The sequence below is a fragment of the Mus musculus genome, chromosome 10 (assembly GCF_000001635.26).
Source record: "Mus musculus strain C57BL/6J chromosome 10, GRCm38.p6 C57BL/6J".
Lineage (NCBI taxonomy): Eukaryota > Metazoa > Chordata > Mammalia > Rodentia > Muridae > Mus > Mus musculus.
The window spans coordinates 27,661,809-27,683,907 of NC_000076.6; the positions used below are offsets into that span (position 1 = coordinate 27,661,809).

General features: G+C 39.2%; 1 long non-coding RNA gene across 2 annotated transcripts in view; it reads right to left on the reverse strand.

The window, feature by feature from the left end:
• Positions 1–9,958, reverse strand: part of Gm30165 — a 39,785-nt gene extending 29,827 nt beyond the window's left edge. For both annotated transcript variants that reach the window (XR_001779687.1, XR_380227.2), the window contains exon 1: positions 9,875–9,958. This is a non-coding gene — a long non-coding RNA (predicted gene, 30165). The remainder of the gene's footprint in view (positions 1–9,874) is intronic.
• Between the last annotated feature and the right edge of the window lie 12,141 nt (positions 9,959–22,099).

Below are 22,099 nucleotides of genomic sequence, written 5' to 3' on the forward strand. Positions count from 1 at the left end.
ATAAAGTACATGGTTAGTGATCAAAGCAACTTTCTGGGCTCTCTAAAGAAACTCTGTACACCAGGCTGGCCTTAAACACACAGAGATCTACTTGCCTCTGACTTGCAAGTGCTGGGATTAAAGGCATATACCACTGTTACCAGGCTTTAAACAAAATACCTTAAAACTAGTGGTGTATATGGCCCATACTATAGCAGAAGTCTGTGCTCCTGTCCTTGGTCTGTACTGTCACCAGAGACCATGCAGAGTTCCATGGTAGGTTCTGACAATAGAGACCATATAAAAGTTCATGATCTGTGTTCCTGCTGACAGCAAAGGGCAAGGAAGCTACTTTTGCAGTGGTATTGACAACTCGAGACTAACAGTTGAGGAAGAGGGACACAGAAGGCTACTGTGATAACCCCTATATCCACCCTTCCCCAACCCCAACCAACTCCCAAAACAATACCTAGACAGATAACCATTGTAAAGAACTCTAACAAATGTGTTAAGGATGCTGAAATATAGTTCTCCACAATTGATGGCTTCTGGCTGGAGTGTAGATGGGGAGGGAAAGTCTTAGTTTGGATTTGTTGTTGTTGTTGTTGTTGTTGTTGTTGTTGTTCTTCTTCTTCTTCTTCTTCTTCTTCTTCTTCTTCTTCTTCTTCTTCTTCTTCTTCTTCTTCTCCTTCTCCTTCTCCTTCTCCTTCTCCTTCTCCTTCTCCTTCTCCTCCTCCTCCTCCTCCTCCTCCTCCTCCTCCTCCTCCTCCTTCTTCTTCTTCTTCTTCTTCTCCTTCATCTTCTTCTTCCTCCTCCTCCTCCACCTCTTTGTCTCCTCCTCCCCGTCCTCCTCCATCTCTTCCTTCTCCTCCATCTCATTCTTCTCCTCCTCTTCCTCCTCCTTCTCTGTGGGGAGCCGCCCTCACATTCGCCGTTGCAAGATGGCGCTGACATCCTGTGTTCTAAGTGGTAAACAAATAATCTGCGCATGTGCCAAGGGTAGTTTTCCACCCCATGTGCTCTGCCTTCCCCGTGAGGACAACTCGGCCGATGGGCTGCAGCCAATCAGGGAGTGACACGTCCTAGGCGGAGGATAATTCTCCTTAAAAGGGACGGGGTTTCACCATTCTCTCTCTTGCGCTCTGGCTCCTAAAGATGTAAGCAATAGAGCTCTTGCACTCTTGCACTCTTGCACTCTTGCTCTCTTGCTCTCTGGCTCCTGAAGATGTAAGCAATAAAGCTTTGCTGCAGAAGATTCCGGTTTGTTGCGTCTTTCCTGGCCGGTCGCGAACGCATGTAAGACTTCTCCTCCTCCTCTTCCTCCTACCGTCTTTGGTATTGAGTAGTTGTGTTGGTAGCAATTGATTTCTTGCTCCCCACTTGAGAGAGGATCCTTTGAGTGACTGAACATTTTCCTTTGTTTTCCTCAATTAGGTTGAATATACTTTCTCACATGTGGTTTTACTTGGCTGAAGGATTGTCTTTGGAAAATTCATACATTGATACTAAATTTTATCTAATTCTTCTGCTGAGGTGACCATATTTTTGTACTGTTTCTGATTAATATGTTGAAATTACATTGACTGATTTCAAACACTGAATCAATTTTGCTTCTGCAGTCATAGGATAAACAGCACTTAGTCATGATTTATTATCAGTGTTATGTGTGGCTGCCTGTGTTCTTGGCTGCATTAGTTTTTGTTAGGGCTATCTTTAAAAGTAAACAAACTAGGTAGTGTAAAGCACAGAAACTGATTGTCTCACAGTTCTGGAACCTATAACTTAGTATCTTTTAAATGAAAAATTACAGCTGGGCAGGATGACTCATACCTAAAATTCAGCTCTGTGAAGTCTGAAGTAAAAGAATTTTTTATTTAAGGCCAGATTAAGCAACCAAGAGATAAAAATCAGTCTTATCCAAATAATGATCTGGAGGAGACGCTGGAGAGGGAAAGAGCTCAGTAAACAAAGCACTTGCCACAGAAGCATGAGGACCAGCACACACATTTACAGAAATGACAGGCAAGGTGACTATAGCAGCGAATATCTGTAATCTCAGTTTTCCCAGGGTATAGGGGGGGGGGGGGAACTGTAGAGTCAGAATCTCATAGGCCAGCTAGCTTGGTGTATTCAGCAGCAAAGAACAACAGACTCTGATTCAAGCAGACTAGATGGCAAAGACCAACATAAAAAGTTATCCTCTGACCTTTACAGGTGCACCATGGGAATAATATACACTTACACATACATACAAAAAGAAAGAAAGGGAGAGATAAATGGTTGGTTGGATTTATGGATGGATGGCTGGACGGGTGAATGGGAGAAAGAAGGAAAGGAAAGAGGAAGAAACAATGGAAGAAAAATTTAGTTCAACAAGAGGCAAATCTTGAAGTCCTTAATACTTCAGTTTCTGCTTTCCTCTAGAAATCCTTGTTGAAAAGTATGCCTGCAGTATTGGGGGATGAACATCCCTCCCCGTGTTCTCTTCTTGCTGAGATATCCTATTCTATACATATATGCTCTTGGCATTTTCATCTCTGTCTTCCCAATCCAATAATGCTGGAAATTTTTATTTCTTCTCTGTTTACCATATGATTCAGGAAATGGGAAAGTACTCTCAGGGATCAGACAAATACATGGAAGCACCATTCCACCCTTCTGTTTCTTTAAACAGTTGTGTCCTGTGTAGTGGCTTCTGGTGCTTTGTATTGCTTTCTATTATCGAATTGTGTAGCCAGCTCATGACTGGTGCCAAAGGGAGGATGGATTTGATAAATGTTACACATTATTACTAGAATCAGAATTCTAATCAGGGGGGTGAGCTTGTTGCTCAGTTGGCAGAGTACATGAAACCCTTGGTTCATAAATCAGAAGAGGTATGGAGTGATGACAAGCCCAACATTCCAGAATTAGCAGCTGGGATATGAGTTCAAGATTAACTTCAGCTGCATAAAATTTGAGGCCAGCCAGGGCTGCATAAAAATCCTCTGTAATTAATGCCTTAACAAGTTACATAATGCAGTCTGTTCACAATTCCTATCTATTAATTTACTGTTTATTGATTATTTCTCAATGTTAAGGTTCAGTTTTACAAAGTTGTTAATTTGATAATCGATGAGTTATAATCATTTTAAAGCAGCATTAGATTACTGTTTAATTATTCTTTAAGTTTTATTCCTTGGTTTTTAATGATAACTTTATTATTTTAAAACCATAAAATTTAAATTAATAAAATTTAACATTATTTTATTGCACAATATCTTAGGGTTTCCATTACTGTGAAGAGACACCATGACTAAAACAATTCCTTTTTTCTCTTTTTCTTTTTCTTTTTCTTTTCCTTTTTCTTTATTAGATATTTTCTTTATTTGCATTTCAAATGTTATCTCCTTTCCTAGTTTCCCCTCCAAAAGCCCCCATCTCTCACTCCTCCCCTACTCACCAACCCACCCACTCCCGCTGCCCTGGCAGTCCCCTATACTGGGGCACATAACCTTCACAGGACCAAGGGCCTCTCCTCCCATTGATGACCAACTAGGCCATCATCTGCTACATATGCAGCCAGAGCCATGGGTCCCATCATGTGTACTCTTTGGTTGGTGGCTTAGTTCCTGGGCACTCTGGAGGTACTGGTTAGTTCATATTGTTGTTCCTTCTATGGGGCTGCAAACCCCTTCAGTTCCTTGGGTACTTTCTCTAGCTCCTTAACTGGGGACCCTGTGCTCTATCCAATGGATGGCTGAGAGCATCTACTTCTGTCTTTGTCAGTCTCTGGCAGATCCTCTCAGGCTCCTGCCAGCAAGCTCTTTTTGGCATCAGCAATAGTGTCTGGATTTGGTGGTTGTCTATGGGATGGATCCCCAGGTGGGGCAGTCTCTGGATGGGACATTTAATTGGCGCTGGCTTACAGATTGAGAGGTTCAGTCCATTATCATTATGACAGGAAGCATGGCAGCCTCCAAGCAGGCACTCTGTTGGAGAAGCTGAAAGTTCTACATTTGATCCAAAGGCAGACAGGAAAAGATTAGCTAAGGAGGAAGGTCTCAAATCTCACCCCCACAGTGACACACTTGTTCCAATAAGTCCACACCTCCCTATAGTGCCACTCCTTGGGTCAACCATATTCAAACCACCACATTTTTACATTATACATTATACAAGATGTAGTTTTAAACACTAAATTCAAGAGACACCTTATCCTGTTTATATTTTTGTTTTAATTAGAATTGCTTGTTTCTCTCCCCTGTTTTGTAATGACAACAGAGAAACAGCCTCACACTATCATAGCTTGAGAGGATTTATAGAGAGATGCAAAATCTGATGTATATATGAAGTATTTAGGCCAGAATCCAGATCTGGGGAAGATAGAGACAAACTGCTATGAAGGAGTTGCTACTGAGCTACACATTGTCTCTGTAAAGCATATTTTACTAAAGCAGAGAGATACTGGCTCTTCACTGTGACTCCAGCATGTGGGAAGCTGAAATAAGAGGATAGTGAAGGCCAGCCTGCATCACATAGTAAGTTTTGGGTTAGCTTGGGTATAGAGTGGTCCTAGAATTATTACTTGTAAAGGTGTGGAAGAGTTTTCAGGACAGTATAAAATTTAAATCTATGGAGTGAGGAAAGAAGACCTGTAGTCACCCCATGTGACCAGGCAGGCACCTTCACACCTTTGAGGGTCAATACCAGAACAAAAGGCAGAAAATAAACAAAGGATGTACAGAATGGTAGATGATAATAAAGACATTGTGTGTATGTGTGTGTGTGTGGAGGGGGGGGGTTCTGTTTGTTTTTGTAGTTGTTTCCATCCTGTAAGAAGCAGGCATAATTGGAGGAAGTACATCACTGGGTCATGCCTTTAAGTGCTGGGTCATAGAGTCTTCTTATATGCTCCCTCCTATTTTCTACTTTCTGACTGCCACAAAGTGAACTGTTTTGCTCTTCACTGTGTTGTGCCAAGGAAATGTTAGTGATTCCCCCCCCCGCCCCCCCCCAAACAGACAGGAGCCAATCTGATGCAACTCACAGCAGGGTCTTTTATTCTATTTGAGCTAGGTCGGGCCCTGCCAATACACCTCTATCACGCAGGATGGTTTTGATGGTGGGGGAGCCCAGAATGTCTATCAGGGAAAGGTTTAATAGTAAGCAGCAAGCAGGAACTATGTGTGTAAGCATCTAATTGGAAAGCTGTTGTAACCTTTAACATAATTGACTGGTGCTGGAAGTCATATCATAAACATGACTTCTGTTCCCCTCTTCATTGGTGGTCATTGTGCAAGGAGTGGGCTTGTAACCTGGGTGCAGGTTTTTGGGGGTAATAACCTGGAGACACTGGTCTTGTTGAGGGTGTAACCTGGAGACACTGTTCTTGTTGGGCATTAACCTAGAGACTGGAGTTAGGCTCAGGTTTTGTTGGGGGAAACTTGGAAACTAATGCTAGATACCAGCCTGTTAGTTTACCTGAGTTCAAACTTAGGTCAGGTTCTCAAAAATGGAGTCTGAATTTAAAAGCTTTGGCATCTCAGCTCTACTCCCACCAGGGTAGACTCAGGAGAACCTCTGAGGAAAAAAAAAAAGGCCCAAATAAAACTGTTCTCCCTTGGTTCTGTTAGTAACAAACTTAATAGTCATAGACAAAATTTTAAATTGATTCTAGGTTAACGTATACCGATTAATTTGAGGCAGATAACAGTAGGAAAACTAAGGAAAGATATACAAATACATAGATCCCCACAGGAAGAAATAAATAAAACTGAAGGAGCCAAACATGGTGAGTTCTACCTCCCTAGCAGTAGGAAGGCAGAAGCAGAAAGATCTCAAGTTTGAAGACAGAAGACAACTTAGGCTGCTTGACACTATCTCAAACACAGCATCAGCAGTAGCAATAGTAAATATACAACCTGGGGGAGAGAAGCTCACTTTAAGTTCCACTTTATAGAAAGGAACATGTTATTCTTACATACTGTATACTAACACCAGCTCATTTTCAGTGTTGAAGAAAAGTTACTTTGCAAATGTAATACAATGTCTTATGAAAATAAGTAAACACATATGATTGAATCTTCCTTACTAAAGCAGTTCTTCCTTGATTTAAAAAAAATAAAAAAAGCCAGCATCATTTATAATGAAAAACATCGGAGTATCAGAGGCACCAATGCTAATTTCAGTTCCTTAATAATACAAAAACTGCGTTGGTAGTGATGGATAGTGATGGTGCGTGCCTGTAAGTCCAGCTCTCAGAAGGCTTAGGCAGAAGGACTTTTACAAAGTCAAGTACAGCCTGAGATGCAGCCAAGGATAAGAAACTAGATGCTGTCAAAATGAAAATATATCATTTACATCCATTATACATATCTTTCTTGTTAGAGATATTTACAAATGATAAAAAGAAGCATTTAAAGATAAATGTTGAGAGAGAATGGAGTAATTTTCTGTTTACAGATGATATAATCATATTTATATGGAAATTTCAAATAATTAATAGGTAAATTATGACAATAAAATAATTTGATGGGGTAGCAAGTTAATATCAACATAGCCTTTCCGAGTACAAACATAAACTACCTAAAACCCTATTTAATAGAGTAAATGCATGTGCATATGTAGGTTAACAGATTATGTTAATAAACATGTGTGTCATGTCCAGGGCTGCTGGGTCCTGGGATCCTAACCAGGTCCAGCAAGGAAATGAAAAACTAACGGGCACACAGACACTTGTATGGAAAAGAGGAGATGTGGGGGCTGTGCTTGCTCAGAGGGAGCACACCAACCATGGTTATACCTGAGGACCTCAGAGAGTTTATTATGTACAACACAGCCAAGAAGATGACATTGTCTCAGTAGAGGGCTATGTAGGACAGATTTTCAGGCTGTAGGCATGTGGAGGAGAAAGTTGCAACAGCAAGTCTTTGCACACACTGTCAATGGTCACACTGGGACAGAGGAAAGCTTTGCCAATTCTGAGTCCGATATATGTGTGCCATTGCCAAGGGTCTGAGAAAATGGCTGTGTCCATGTCAAACATTATCCACTCACTCTGTAATTTCTCCATTTTACACCTTAAGGCTTCCTTAACTCCCCACATATGTACATATCTAGAAGTCAATGTAACAAGAAACATACAAACACCTAAATGAAAATCACTAATGATACATTAGTAGACTTGGAGAGGAATGTCTGAGGATAGGATAGACTTGAAGAGGGGGGGGAGGGTCTAAAGATAGGACAGACTTGGAGAGGAAGGTCTGAGGATTGGCCAGACTTAAAGAAGGGGTATAAGGATAGGGCAGACTAGAAGAAGGGGGTTTAAGGATAGAGAAGACTTGGAGAGGAAGGTCTGATGATAGGGCAGGCTTGAAGAGGAAGATTTTATGCCAGAAAGACATCAACACTCGCCGGGCAGTGGTGGCACATGCCTTTAATCCCAGCACTTGGGAGACAGAGGCAGGTGGATTTCTGAGTTCGAGGCCAGCCTGGTCTACGGAGTGAGTTCCAGGACAGCCAGGGTTACACAAAGAAACCCTGTCTCGAAAAACAAAAACAAACAAAAAAAACAAACAAACAAAAAAAAACAAACAAAAAATATTGCAACAACAACAAAAAAAGACATCAACACTCATTTAGCTGATTATACATTTAAGGTAAATGCTGTAGAAATGCCATTACAGAATTTTTCCTTGAGCTACAAAGTCAATTTCAAAGTGAATAAAAAGAGACATAAAGGCCTGCACCAAAAAAATTAATGTCTGGGAACTAGCACTCCCATTTACCAAAATACATTAAAAAGCCTCTGTAATTAAAATGATAATATTCAAAGAAGCAGATAGGTTGGAGACATGAAATTAAAATTCATGTGTATATGTAACTGTTATAGAAACATGCAAGGAAATGTAAGTAGCAGCTCTTATCAGAAGGGAGAGAGCAAGAACTTTTAAAGGTGGTATAAGTATAACCTTATAGAGGAGAAATATAGGAGTGGCCCTGTCTTAGTTAGGGTTTCTATTGCTTCAACCAATAAAACACCATGACCAAAAAAACAAGCTGTGGAAGAAAAGGCTCATTCAGTTTACATTTCCACTCAGTAGCCTCTCATCAAGGAAAATTACTACAGGAACTCCAGCAGGGTAGGAACCTGGTAGCAGGAGCTGATGCAGAGGTCTCTGGGGAAGGAGATGCTGCTTACTGGCTTGCTTCCCACGTCTTTCTCGGCCTGGTTTCTTATAGAAGCCAGGACCACCAGCCCAGGGACAATACCACTCACAGTGGGCTATACCCACACTATGGATCATTAATTAAGAAAATGCCTTACAGCTGGATCTCACGGAGGCATTTCCTCAACTGAGGCTCCTTTCTCTCTAAGGACTGTAGCATGTGTCAAGCTGACATACAAAGCCAGCCAGTACAGGGTCCATTCTTCATAAGTCTTCTTCAGATAAGTCCTAAGTGGATCGTAGTTAATGGTCTATCTACTCGATGTATGGATGAAAGAGCTGGGGGACAGATAAATGACTAAAATACACAGTGCACAAGCATGAGGACCTCAGGTCAGATCTCCAGTACCCACGTAAAAAAGACAGAAATCCAGACTTGCCTCACCCAGAACCCCAGCACTGGAGAGTGGACACAGGGGGGCTCTTTAGGGAGTCAGACATCAGCTAGTCTGCATGAAACAAGACTTCCAGGTCACCAAGTGGCTGTGTCAAAAAACTAAGGTAGAGACGTAAGTGAAGAAGCTACTCCAGCATGTCCATGCACGTTCACTTGAATGAGCACACACACACACATAAACACTCACATCTGCCCTGACAGACATGAATTTATGAAATAGTTATTACATAAATAAGTTTATAAACTAAGCCATGGCTAAAGTGCAGTGTTACCTGAAGAGAAAGATTCTCCCCTGCTATGACTCAAGTTACAGAAGCTGTGAAGACAATGACTGATATATTTTGTCATATAAAGTACACATTCCCACAATATTATTAGAAAAGCAAACAAATTATTAAGTGGGAAAAATTCTCATATATTTATCACAGAAAATTGTTCACATTGTAAATACACAGTGTTTGTCTAAAATTATGAAGAAAAGCCAATACAAAAGGTCTATAAACACTTGCTAGCAAGCCAGGAGTGGTGGTATGTGCCTATAAAGTAGTCTAAATAAGGGAGAATTGAAGACAGCAGGATTCCATGTTGAAAGTCATCCTTGAATGCATAGCAACACCAATAATTTCCTGAATTACATGAGACTGTGTCTCAAAAGAATTCCTATGATTATAAACAAACAAACAAAAAATAAATGAGAATAGTCCTTCACCATGACACAAGCCTGTCTCACTGGTGATAAGATGCAAACCAAAATTATGTTGAGAAATTTTAACCTACCAAATTTTCACTTATCATATTTTACATTTAGCCACATTCTTTTGGCAAGCTATAGGAAAGAATGCTCTCAAATATTGCTATGGGAAAGGAAAGTAATAACATTTGGACAATTGTTAGAAAATATTTAGCCAATCATGTACATGCTTGTCATTTGAGCCAGTGATTGGATTCCAGGAATCAATACCAAATCTATGAGAATACACAGAAATGGATTCGTCAAGAAGACACTGCAGCCAGAGATAATAGAATGCCTCCTGGTCTCTCGAGAATTACGGTGATTATGACTAGACTCTCTGCTCTCAAGTTCCTGCTCTCTAGAAATAAGCAGACATTTTGAGCATGAATAAAAGGATTTAGGTTGTCTTTGGTCATCAAAGACACAAAATCATCATTGATTCATTTTGGAGTAGGGACTGATAGGGGAGAGGCAGTAAGTCACTCGCAAAAGAAAAAAGATAAAGACCACATAAAGACAACTGTACCATCCTTCCAGTCCATACTCACATACCTCCTTGTTTCTGAATGAAGAGTCAAGATGTAAGATGGACTCTCTCTCTCTCTCTCTCTCTCTCTCTCCTGTCTTCTTCTCTCTCCATCCATTCTTCCTTCTCTGAAAATAGACAATTTAATTGGCTTGCTAAACCATGATGCATCGTAGATGAGGTGTGTGACTAAGTGGTAATTGAACTCGCACCTTAGGCCAGAGTAGAATAGAAGGACCAGTTTACTGGGAATACTGTATGAGAGCAGACAGTCGGTTAGTCAGTACCTAGAATACTGGACAATGATATTCTGATAGTCATTTTATCAGACTGTGGAGTAAGGTGTACCAAAGACAGTACAACCAAGGAGCCAAGATGAAGCTTCAGAAACCCCACATTTCCCATCTCAGCCACCTTCACTTAACAGCCAAAAGAGATGATCACAAACAAAATGGAATTTGAGGCATGGGCTGAGTAGAAGACAGTACATGATGCAAAATGGCCAATAGTTCTGATCTAAATAACATGCATATTTTATATAAATTATTCATATTTATATGCACATGTAGGTTTTGACAAGTGTACAATGTACTTTGTCTTCCATTACAGGTCAGAAAACTTTCAATGTCCTAAAAGTGCTCTAGGTTTCACTGAGTTATCTCTCTGGCCATGCCCCCAAGCCCTGAATAACCACTGGTGATGTTTTCTTTTCCAAGTGTCTTCTAGGTAAGGCAACACAGTGTGCAGCCTTCACAAACTAGCTTTTATCTGGTTCTACCATACCTGTTGGAATTTAACAATCTCAATCTCCACCCCCCAAACCCCTTTACCCATGTGTGTGTGTGTGTGTGTGTGTGTGTGTGTGTGAGAGAGAGAGAGAGAGAGAGAGAGAGAGAGAGGGAGAGAGAGAGAGAGAGAGAGAGAGAGAGAGTCACAATGCACATGTGGAAATCATAGGACAAATTTCCAGAGTCAATTATATCTTTCTATTTGTTTTAAGGCAGGGTCTCTTTTGTTCAGCCATTCTGCATCCTCTGGCCTAACTGACCCTAGAATTTCTGACTTATTCTTCCATATCTGCCTCTATCTTGTCATGAATGAGCTATGATTACAGATGAATAGATAGATCTATCGATCAACTGATCGATAGATAGATAGATCTTTAAAAAAAAGATTCTGACTCTTTGATTGACATGAGCTTAAAGGTGCAGAGACATAACTGTAGCTACCCTGCCAAGCATGGTGCTTTTGCTCAGAGAACACTGTGCAGTACATTGAATGAACATGCATGTAGTTGTACATCTGTGTTTGAATCTCAGTCAGAATGAGTCTGCTCACACATGGAAGTTTTAAAGCACACAATGATAGTTCAGCTTCAGATGTAAGTCAACACCATTGCTCCATGTCATAATAAAAACACAAAGGCGAAGTCCAAGGAAACTGCCTGAACATCTATTGGGTGGCGGCTCAGCAGAAAAATGAAAGACAGAACAATCCAGTTCCAGGGAAGACTCATAGAAAATATGACAGATATGAACTCAAAAAAAAATCAAAGACCTCTTTATCAGCAAAATTTTAGGACATATGTAGAGAAGAACAAGGCAGCACACTTTCAAATTAAAAGACAAATTACTATATCTTGCTCCTTATGTCTCCTCACAGTGGGTACCAGGAAAGGCTACTTTCTTAAATAAGAGTTATTATAGCGGCTGGAGAAATGGCTCAGCAGTTAAGAGCACTGGCCGTTTGCTCTTCCAGAGGTCCTGAGTTCAATACCCAGCAACTACAGGGTGGCTCACAATCATCTGTAATGGGATTTCATGCCCTCAGATCAGAAGACTGGTGTGTCTGAAGACAGCTACTCATATAAATGAAATAAATAAATCTTTTAAAACACTTTAAATAAAGAGTGCTGGAATTAAAGGCATGTGCCACCACTGTCCAGCTGTGAGGACCAATTTAAAAAAAAAAAGAGTTACAATAGATAGGGGACATAAAACTATCTTAGACTGAGGCATGAGGTATCTGATGTTAGGTTTATACACCATTCAATGTAGTATAGCATGAAATAAAAATCTCAATGATTTAAAAAAGGGAGGATGAAGGTGTTTTTATTCTTACTAGGAAGCCTACAATGTATGTACCTGGAATTCCAGAGCAAAATCACACCACTACACCAATGAATTATGGGCCTATTTTAAAACAAAAACAACAAATAATCTTCTGTAGGGCCACTCGGACCTGGTAAACAGAAAATATTTAGCCATGCATCTGAGGTGCATGTCAAAGCTGTGTTCCATTTTATTTGATATGTGACAAAATCAGGCACAGGAAACAGCAACCCATTACAAACTGTAAATTGTCTATTTGCGATTAAGCCTATACAAGAATGAATCAGATTTATAAGGCACATCGTCAGGCATTCTGGAATCCCAGCTCACAAATCATGCTTTACTGGCCCCACAGCCTCAGCCTGCTGGAGGGGAGAGTTCAGACACAAGTCACTGAGGGAGCAGGAAGAAGTATGAGGTATTGCCAAGGGTTGTGATGGAGCTGAGTGCATGTTCAAGCTGAGATGTTGCGAGTGGATGGGATCTAGTGGTATTGATTCATTATGCAGAAATAATTGTTGAAACTACATAAAAAATGCATGGACATTTATTACACAATTTTATTTTAAGTACCAGCTATTGACCATAATTTTAAGAAGATATTTAAATATAAAATTAAGGTGAAGAGAGGTATAGTAGAAAACATGGAAGTTCTCAATGAAAATTCACACTATTAGGTTTCAATAGTAAATGTCAATCCTTGGACTGCTATTGCATAGTTTTCCATTTCTAAGCTAGTTGGTCTACCGAGAAATTCCCTTTGATGAATAGCAGTGGCGTGGAATGTTGTGGTATTCAGAGATCTTGTGTGGAATGGGTCACTTTGTGACTATCATATTGGCGAGATGCCACTGCTGAATTAAACTGTGAACATGAATGATGCCTTTATGTTCCAAATGAAAAGCACACAATATATTTCTTGTCCTGTTGCTAAAAAATGTTGGGTTTGTAGCTGACTGCTTTTGCGTTTCATTGGAGTACTGTTTTAACTCTACAGAAATGTAAGTAGAAGCCACATCATGAAGCATAAAGACAAACCCAAAGGGCATTTCTTCTCTTATTTTACAAATGAGAAAATGGGAACTTCTGCGGTCCTCGAGGCCTTGCTGATTGAGTTGAGACCAGAACACAAAAGATGGCCCCTCTATCTGGTGTTTCCTCCTTAACCAAACTTAAAATCACAGTAGCATTCCGACCAATAGAGTCAGTCTACAAATGAAAAGTCTCTAATGAACATTGAAGCAAACTTTGCCCCTCAGGCAACTTTCTCCTTAACTCCATATCCCCTGTCATCCTGAGAGAAGACTTAAAACCAGTCTTTGTTAGCAACTCTTCATTTTGCCAGGTCTATCATGGCACCTGACAAACTGTGATCAAAATACGCTCACTAGAAAAGAAAACGACGTGGCAGTTGCACCAAAAATTCTAAAACTCTTTCCAAAAGCAAAATGGCTGTCATGTTTCATCAAAAAGATAAAAGAGGCGATGTGTTTTTAGCATATGAGGGTAATTAAATTTGAGCATCGGGTTTTGTCTTGGGCAAAGTAATTTACTCACTTTCAGTAGTGCAGACTGTTATAGGTAGTACGTGAGGTTTCTCTCCATTCTATAATACTTGTTAAAAACCCAACACATAAACACTTAGTAATCCTAGTAATAAAGAAAATTTGTCATAAATGCTACCATATAGTTTTACAATTCATGATTTCTCCCAAAGAAAAAAATTTAACTACAAAAAGGGATTTCTAACCTTTTGCATCTAAACTCATTTTCATTCTTAAAATAAACTGTGTAGGTTTTTTAAAAGAGATTATCAGTTGTATCTTACTTGAGAGGAAAATATATTTTCGTTCTTAGGTCTGTTGTCTCTAACAATCTAGGAAAATTCTGTAAGTGTGAACACAGTCAAGTGAATCCAATAAAAGATCTCTGCCCCAGGTAAATGAGTTCCAGAAAATTAAGTAATTCATTCTTGTGTTTATGAGGGCTTTTTAGTGCACCCTTGTGGCAAAGTAATAAATTACAAATGCAACCTTAAGGAAGAATCCTGAGCATAAAGCCAGAGAAGGAGAGATCACTACCTTCAGTACTACTACATTCAGGGACATCACTGTTGCCTGATCACAGAAAGATAAAACCAATCAAACAAACAAACCAAAACAAAAACCAACCAAACCAACAAATAGAAAAAACAAATGCTAGCACCACTTTACCGGATGCATGAAACAGATGCGGAACATGGCCTGAGAGAAAAGGGTTAAGTTTTTAAGAGGCCAATGAAGCTATGCATATCGGCCCACTTTTCTAAACCCAGTGCTGTAGATCCAGAAGCAGGTGAATTTCTGTGATTTCCAGGACATCCTGGGCTACCTGGCAAGTTTCAGGCCAGCCTGGTACATAGAGTGAGAGCTAATTGATTGATTTCCAAATTGCTTATTCAAATTCCCACTCATTATGAGAGAAAATGGCGTTTGGGCAAAACTTTCTTTCAAATTGTCAAACCTATTCTCAACTCTAATCTTTTTGTTTCTTTGTTCATTTCTTTGTTTTAACAAAACACAAGAAATACTTGAGCTGTGTAAAACTGGATGCTTTCTCTTGTTAATTTATACATCCATTATAAACAGCCTTTCAAATGTTGTTGGGAACATCTTCTTCAGCTTGGGAAACAAGAAACCTTCCTAAGTGGAAAGCTAAATCACTGTCTGGAATGTTCTCACAAAGATTAAGATGATATATTTTTCAAGTTAAACAAGGTCATATTTTCTTCTCTCTGTGTTATGTTTTATGTGCACACCTTTGTGCATTAATTAATCTTCTAATTAATTAACTAGATGTTGAGAGCCTTCCTCTATTGCCCTACAAATTGTTGCCTTGAGAAATGGTTCATCATGAACCTAAAATGCCCCATTTTATCTGGACTCTGGTTATAGAACTCTTGGAATTAAACTGTTTCAGCCTCAAACTGCTACATTACAGCTTTATTTGCCTAGTTTTCTTTTTTAACTGTCATGTGTTTTTGTGGTATGCACCTATGTGTGCATGTTCACATGTTTGGGAGCACATGTGTGTGCACAGATGTGTGTGTGTGAGTGGACATTTATGTGAGTTTATATGTACCTGGAAGCCCAAAGTTAATGTTGAGAGTCATCCTCCATTGTTCTTCTGCCTTATTGATTGAGGGCAAGTATCTCAATCAAACCCAGACTTACTAACATGGCTAGACTCAATAAGTAAGCAAGCTCTGTGGTTACCCTGACTTGACCTTCCAAGGCTGAAATCATAGGTGGACTACTATACCTATCCAGCATTCATGTGGATTCTGAGGATGTGGAACTCCTGGACTCTCGTACAACAAGCACTTATCCACCAAGCAATCTCCTCAACTCCATGAGTGGCTTTTTATATCCTTTCTAGACTTTAGGATTACACAGAAAATACTCTCACAAACTGATTCATCTCCCTGGGATCCTAAAATCCTATTTTTATTAATTATTTTATTTACATTTCAAATGTTGTCCCCCTTCCTGGTCACTGTCTGTAAACCCTCACTCAATTCCTGCTTGCTTTTGCTTCTAAGAGGGTGTTCCCCCACCCATTCACCCACTCTCAGCATTTTGACAAATGTCATCCACACTGGGCCATGGATGCCTCTCACATCCCTGCCATCTGAAACTTTGCAGTGGTTCCTCCTCCCCAACTGTTACATATTTCTATTCATTCCCCTGGCCCTTTGGACTTCTCTCGTGTCTTTTCCCATACCTGGTCCTGCCCCTCAACCCCTTTTTGTCCTTGCCCTCCCATCTTCTGCCCAGGTCCCTCTCTCATTTTACCTCCCAAGGCCATTTTGTTCCCCCTTCTAAGTGGGACTGAAGCATGTACACTTTCGTCTTCCTTCTTGTTAAGTTTCATATGTGAGTTGTATTGTGGGTATTCTAAGCTTTGGGCTAGTGTCTAGTAATCATTGAGTACATACCATGCATGACATTTTGGTTCTAAGTTCCCAGACCCAGGATGATATTTTCTTGTTCCATCCATTTGCCTACAAAACTCATGAAGTCTTTGTTTTAATAGCTGAGTAGGATTCCATTGTATAAATGTACCAAATTTTCTGTATCCATTCTTCCATTGAGAGACATCTCATAACATTGTTTCCAGCTTCAGGCTCTTATAAAAAAGGCTGCCATGATGATAGTGGTGCCTGTGTCTTTGTTATATGTTCAAGCATCTTTTGGGTATATGCCCAGTAGCGGTATAGCTTGCTCTTCAGGTAGAACTATTTCTAATTTTCTGAGAAACCACCAGATTGATTTCCAAACTGGTTGTACCTGCTTGCAATCCCATCAGCAATGATTGTTCCTCTTTCTCCACATCCTCACCAGCATATGCGGTCATCTGAGTTTTTATTTTTTTTATTTTATTTTTTTTAGTCTTAGCCATTCTGATTGAAGTAAGGTGAAATATCAGGGTCATGATGATTTGCAGTTCACTGATGACTAAGGATGTTGACATTTCTTTAGGTGCATCTTGGCCATTCAATATTCCTCTGTTGAGAATTCTCTGTTTAGCTCTATACTCCATTTTTAAATTGGGTTATTTGGTTTTCTGGATTCTAACTTCTTGAGTTCTTTGTATATTTTGTATATTGGCTCTATCAGATGTAGGATTGGTAAAGATATTTTTCCAGTCAGTAGGTTGCCATTTTGTCCTATTAACAGTGTCCTCTGCCTTACAGAACCTTTTCAGTTTCATGGGGTTCCATTCATCATTTGTTGATTTTAGAGCCTGAGCCATTGGTGTTTTATTCAGGAAATATTCCCCTCTGCTGATGAGTTTGGAGCCTTTTCCCACTTTCTCTTCTGTTAGATTCAGTGTATCTGATTTTATGTGGAGGCTCTTGATCCACTTGGACTTGAGCTTTGCACAAGGAGATAAAAATGGATCAATTTGTATTCTTCATGCAAACTGCTAGTTAGAGCAACACTATTTGTTGAAAATGTTTTCTTTTTTTCACTGTGTGGTTTTGGCTTCTTTGTCAAAGATTAAGTGACCATAGGTGTCCTCTTTAAGGGCTTCTATCTGTTTACCTGTGTTCTCCTGTATTTCTTTAAGGGAGTTATTTATGTCCTTCTTAAAGTCCTCTATCATCATCATGAGATGGGAATTTAAATCAGTCTTATTCTTCTGGTGTTTTGGGGTATCCAGGACTGGCTGTGGTGGGAGAACTGGGTTCTGATGATGCCAAGTAACCTTGGTTTCTGTTGCTTATGTTCTTGTCCTTGCCTCTCACCATTTGGTTATATCTGGTGTTAGCTGGTCTTGATGCCTCTGACTGTGGCTTGTCCCTCCTGTAAGTTTATGTGTCAGTACTCCTGGAAGACCAGTTCTCTCTGGGATAAATTTTGAAATGAAGAACTGTGGCACAGGGTCAGCTCTGGGGTCCGGGGAGAAACAGGGAGGATCCTGTCCCTGGCTGTTACTTGCTTCCTGTGTCCTGTTGGCTCTGGGCAAGTCCTTTTGGGGCCAGGAATTTGAGCAGAATTGTTGGTCTCACCTGTACTCTCATGTTTGTCTGCCCTCCTGGGAGTCCAGCTCTCTCCTTTTGGAATTTGGGCTTGTAGAGCTGTGGCACAGGGTCTGCTCTGGGATCAGATTAAAACTGGAAGGATCCAGTCCCTGGCTGCTCCTTGGTTTCTGTGTCCTAAGGGTTCCACACCTGCCCCTCTTAGGCCAGGTATTTGAGCAGAAGTGATGGTCTTTCCTTTGCTCTCAGGTGTGTCAGCACTCTTGGGAGAACAGCTCTCTCTTGGCAGGATTTGGGTATGGAGAGGTCTGGCACAGGGTCAGCTCTGGGTGCAGATAACTGAAAGGACCCTGTTCCAGGCTGCTCCTTGATTCCTGTATGTTTATGAGCATCTCTTTCTTTAGGTCAGGGGAGGTTTTTTCCATCAATTTGTTGAAGATGTTTTCTGGCCCTTAAAAATCTTTACTCTCTTCTATTCCTATTATTCTTAGATTTGGTCTTTGCATTGTGTCCTGAATTGCCTGAATATTTTGGGTTAGGAGCTTTTTGCACTTTGCATTTTCTTTGACTGTTGTCTCAATATCTTCTGTTGTATCTTCTACACCTTTGGTTCTCTCTTCTGTCTCTTGTACTCTGTTGGTGATGTTTGCATCTCTAACTCCTAATCTCTTTCCTAGGGTTTCCATCTCCACAGTTGTCTCCCTTTGTGATTTCTTCATTATTTCTAATTGTATTTTTAGACCCTTGATTTTTTTGTTCAATTTTTTCACCTGTTTGATTGTATTTTCCTATATTTCTTTAAGGAATTTATGTTTCCTCTTTAAGGACTTCTACCTGTTTACCCGTGTTCTCCTGTATTTCTTTAAGGGAGTTATTTATGTCCTCCTTAAGGTCCTCTATCATCTTCATGAGATGGGATTTTAGATTAGAATCTTGCCTTTTAGGTGTCTTAGGTTATCCAGGGCTTGCTATTATAGAGAACTGGGTTCTGATGGTGCCGAGTGTCATTGGTTTCTGTTGCTTATGTTCTGGTGCTTGCCTTTTGCCATCTGGTTATCTCTGGTGTTAACTGGCCTTGCTGTTTCTGACTGGATCCTGTCCCTGTGATTCTGGTTAAGATGGGCCTCCTGGGAATCAAGCTGTTTCTGTGTGGGGGTGCTGGGATGGAAAACCTGATCTACCTCCAGGTGGATGTGGAAGGATGATATGTCCCCCACAGTATGGAAAGGTCTTATGTCTGCTGAGCTCTGTGGGGAGGGTCTCAGCTAGGTCAATATCTTACTTTTTAAAATCAATACAATACCTATTCCTGATTCAGAAAGTGATGACAGAATGATAGTGAAAAAGGGTGGGAGAGAAAGATGACTAGCCAGGCAATTATATGTCTATTTTCTAAACTGGATGTTAGGTTAACTTGTATTTATTACAGTGTTACTTACACATAAAATATGTGAATAAATATAAAGTACACAGGGGTTCCTATGACAGTACCTGACAAAACAAAGAAAGAAATTCTGTGCCATGGCTACAAACAACAGAATAATAAAAGGAAGGCAAACATAATTAATGTCAGTTTCTGACATGATAAAATATAATTATGGGAATGGTGTGGCTAGGCTGTATAGAAAAAAGCTCTGCTGTCTTGTGATCTGGTCATACCGTGGTACCTGGAGCAGACATCTCATGTCTATTGTTGAATGTTGTGTCAATCAAAAAGTCAAGTGTTGTGCTTAATGAATATCTTATGATCAATGGTATGTACTTCAAATATTAAGCTCACTATCCTTAAAATGATTCTAATATTTTAAAGCATGGAATATATTATTTACAAAAAGAATTATATAGACATATGAGATACAATCCCCTTTAAAAAAAAGTATCATTATTCTCTAGGGGTTGCATGCGCTTTGCCCTGAGATCAATCCTCAGCACTGTCACACACAAAAAAAAATTGTTGTACAGCTTTAATGTATATACTAAAAACATATCTGAAAGCATAGTTTTATGTTAGTAGCTAAAAATACCATTGTTTCATATTAAAATATTATTTGATATGTAGGAATAATATTTTCCATTTATTTTTAGCATTTAATTTTTAAAAGTTGTTTAGAACCAACGTGTTTTAGCACCTCAACATTTTCTGCTCACTGGCTTCTAATAAGACTAGGAAGGCTGCCTGCCACCAATCAAGACAAATAGTCTTTGTCTCATCAAGAGAATCTGGTGTGAAATGAAAAAAAAAATTGGATTCTGGGACCTAAGACAGCCTATGAGTGCTGGAAAAGGCTGTGAGAGTTGCCAGCTGGCTAGTGAAAATGGTAGAAGGTCTTTCATGGAACAGCATGAAGAGAATATGTTGGCCTTGAATTGAGTAAAATCTGGCCCTAAATGGAAAGTCCTAGGGCCAGTGGGAGTGATGAGCTCATAGAGAACGTGAATACACTATACTTACCACTAAGGTTGTTGAAATAAGCAGACATATGATTGACTGTGCAGAATGTAATAAAGAGCTTGAGCAGGTAAGCATTGCATATCTGTATTAGGTCATTTAATTTGTTTTAATGTTACAAATATTCCAGGTCTCAAATATTAATTTCATCATCCATGATCCACTCCCAAATTATAATATTTAAAAGATATGTTTCATTTACCTATTGCATGACAGACTTACAATGTTAAGCCTGGAATAATTATAGTTTAAAAGTCTGCTATATAAGGGAAGATAGGAAATAACTAAAGATGAATTTAAGGAGACATGGCTAGGATATATAAATGTCTGAAGATGCAAGGCCATCTTCCAGCCAATTATACTTTTGTACACCAGCATTCAAAAATAGAAAGGTATTTTGTTGAGTATTTATTTATGTTTTTTTTCTCTCCTTTTTGGTTGTTTTAGTTGTGTATGTGTTTAAGGCAGGGTCTCTCCATGTAAACTAGGCAGGCCTCAATTTCACTATGTAACCAAGGTTAGCCTCAAACTAATTAATAATTAATTAATCCTCCTACCTCAGGCACCATGTGCGAGTATCTGTATCTCCACACTTAACTTGAAAACAAAAATTAAAATGCAGCAGTTTATAAAAGTATGAGATTCTTAAGAATTCATGCATTGGAAGTATTTATAATAAGGATTTAAAAACACTGGACAAAACTTTAATTAGTGACCAAAACTAATAAAGATAAATCATTAATCATGAATTCATAACTTACATATTGCTAAAATGATTCCCTACAATTGATGGATCTTTTCAGGACAATCCAAGCAAAATATAAGCAGACTTTTAAAAAATTAGGCTGATTCTAAAATTATGAGAAAAAAAAACCCAAAACACAAAGAATCCAAGATAAAAATAATGTGCTTTATAAAGAACAAAATTGAAGTGCATACACAACCTCATCTTCAGACTTACTTGAAGCTACAGAAGACAGAATGTATTACTCCAAAGATGGATATAAAGGATCGATATTAAGGACTGCATAGGCCTCTCCATTTGTGATGACTTTACTTATAGGATTATATTAAAATAATTTAAGAGGAAAATTTCATCTTTTTTGATAAGTGTCACTAGAACATCACTATATCAATATGGTAAATATAAACTTTCCCCTCACACACAGCAAATAAACCATATTCTTCAAGACTTTTATAAGCCTTAAAATATATTATAATTGTTAAGAAACACTGACAATGCATCATTGTGATACTGGAGGAGATGAAGGAAAAAAATGTCACCAATGAAATACCCTGCAAAGCTGGATTTTGTCTCTACACCACTATATTTGATAGCTGGTACAAAGAAATAAACTGATAATAGGTATATTAATTGGAAAAGAAGCTCATGAATTTATTAATTTTAATAGACACTTAAATGTCACCCAACAAAAATTAATATTAAAATAGGAAGTCATAAAAAAGCTCAAGAATTGTCTGAATAGGATTAGAGGCGGAGCCATAAAATGAATTACAGAATTAGATGAACAGGTTCTCTAAGGAACAAGTGAGAGATATTATCCTTGGAATAAAAGATGTAGAGTTTACTTGCCTTTGTTTATGAGAAGAACCAGTTTCCTGGTTGTAAAAAGTGTTGGAAGTTGTGAGAAAAAATACAGGAGGGACAGCTAAAATTAGGGGGCATTTGAGGTATAGTATGGAAACCTAATACAATAGAAAGTGCCTAAACCACATACATATAAGAAGGTGAGATAATGAAATCTAGCCATGTCTTGTCATCAAATGAACCTTACAGAACCGGGATTGAGTTACATCTTATTGGGTTGTTGAACAGAAGCCCTACGGGTACTCCCCAAACTACCCAGACTGTCGTCAAGACAAAAGTTTGCTCTCCACAAACTGACAGCAAGATTCCATTGGTGAAGACAACACAACTCAGCTCATTGAATAATGAGGTGTCCAGCCTGTGCCTCCATAGAGCCTTCACTCCTACACTCCAGAGTTGTTGGTACTCCACATAATATCAAAAGAGAAATGTAAACACCAAGCCAGCCACAAATCCTTTATCTCCAATGGTGTCCTGCCTACATAGTATTCTAAGGTAATGTTAGCACAAAGCTTGAAAAGTAACCAACCAATAACAGAGTTGTCTTAAGCTCATTCC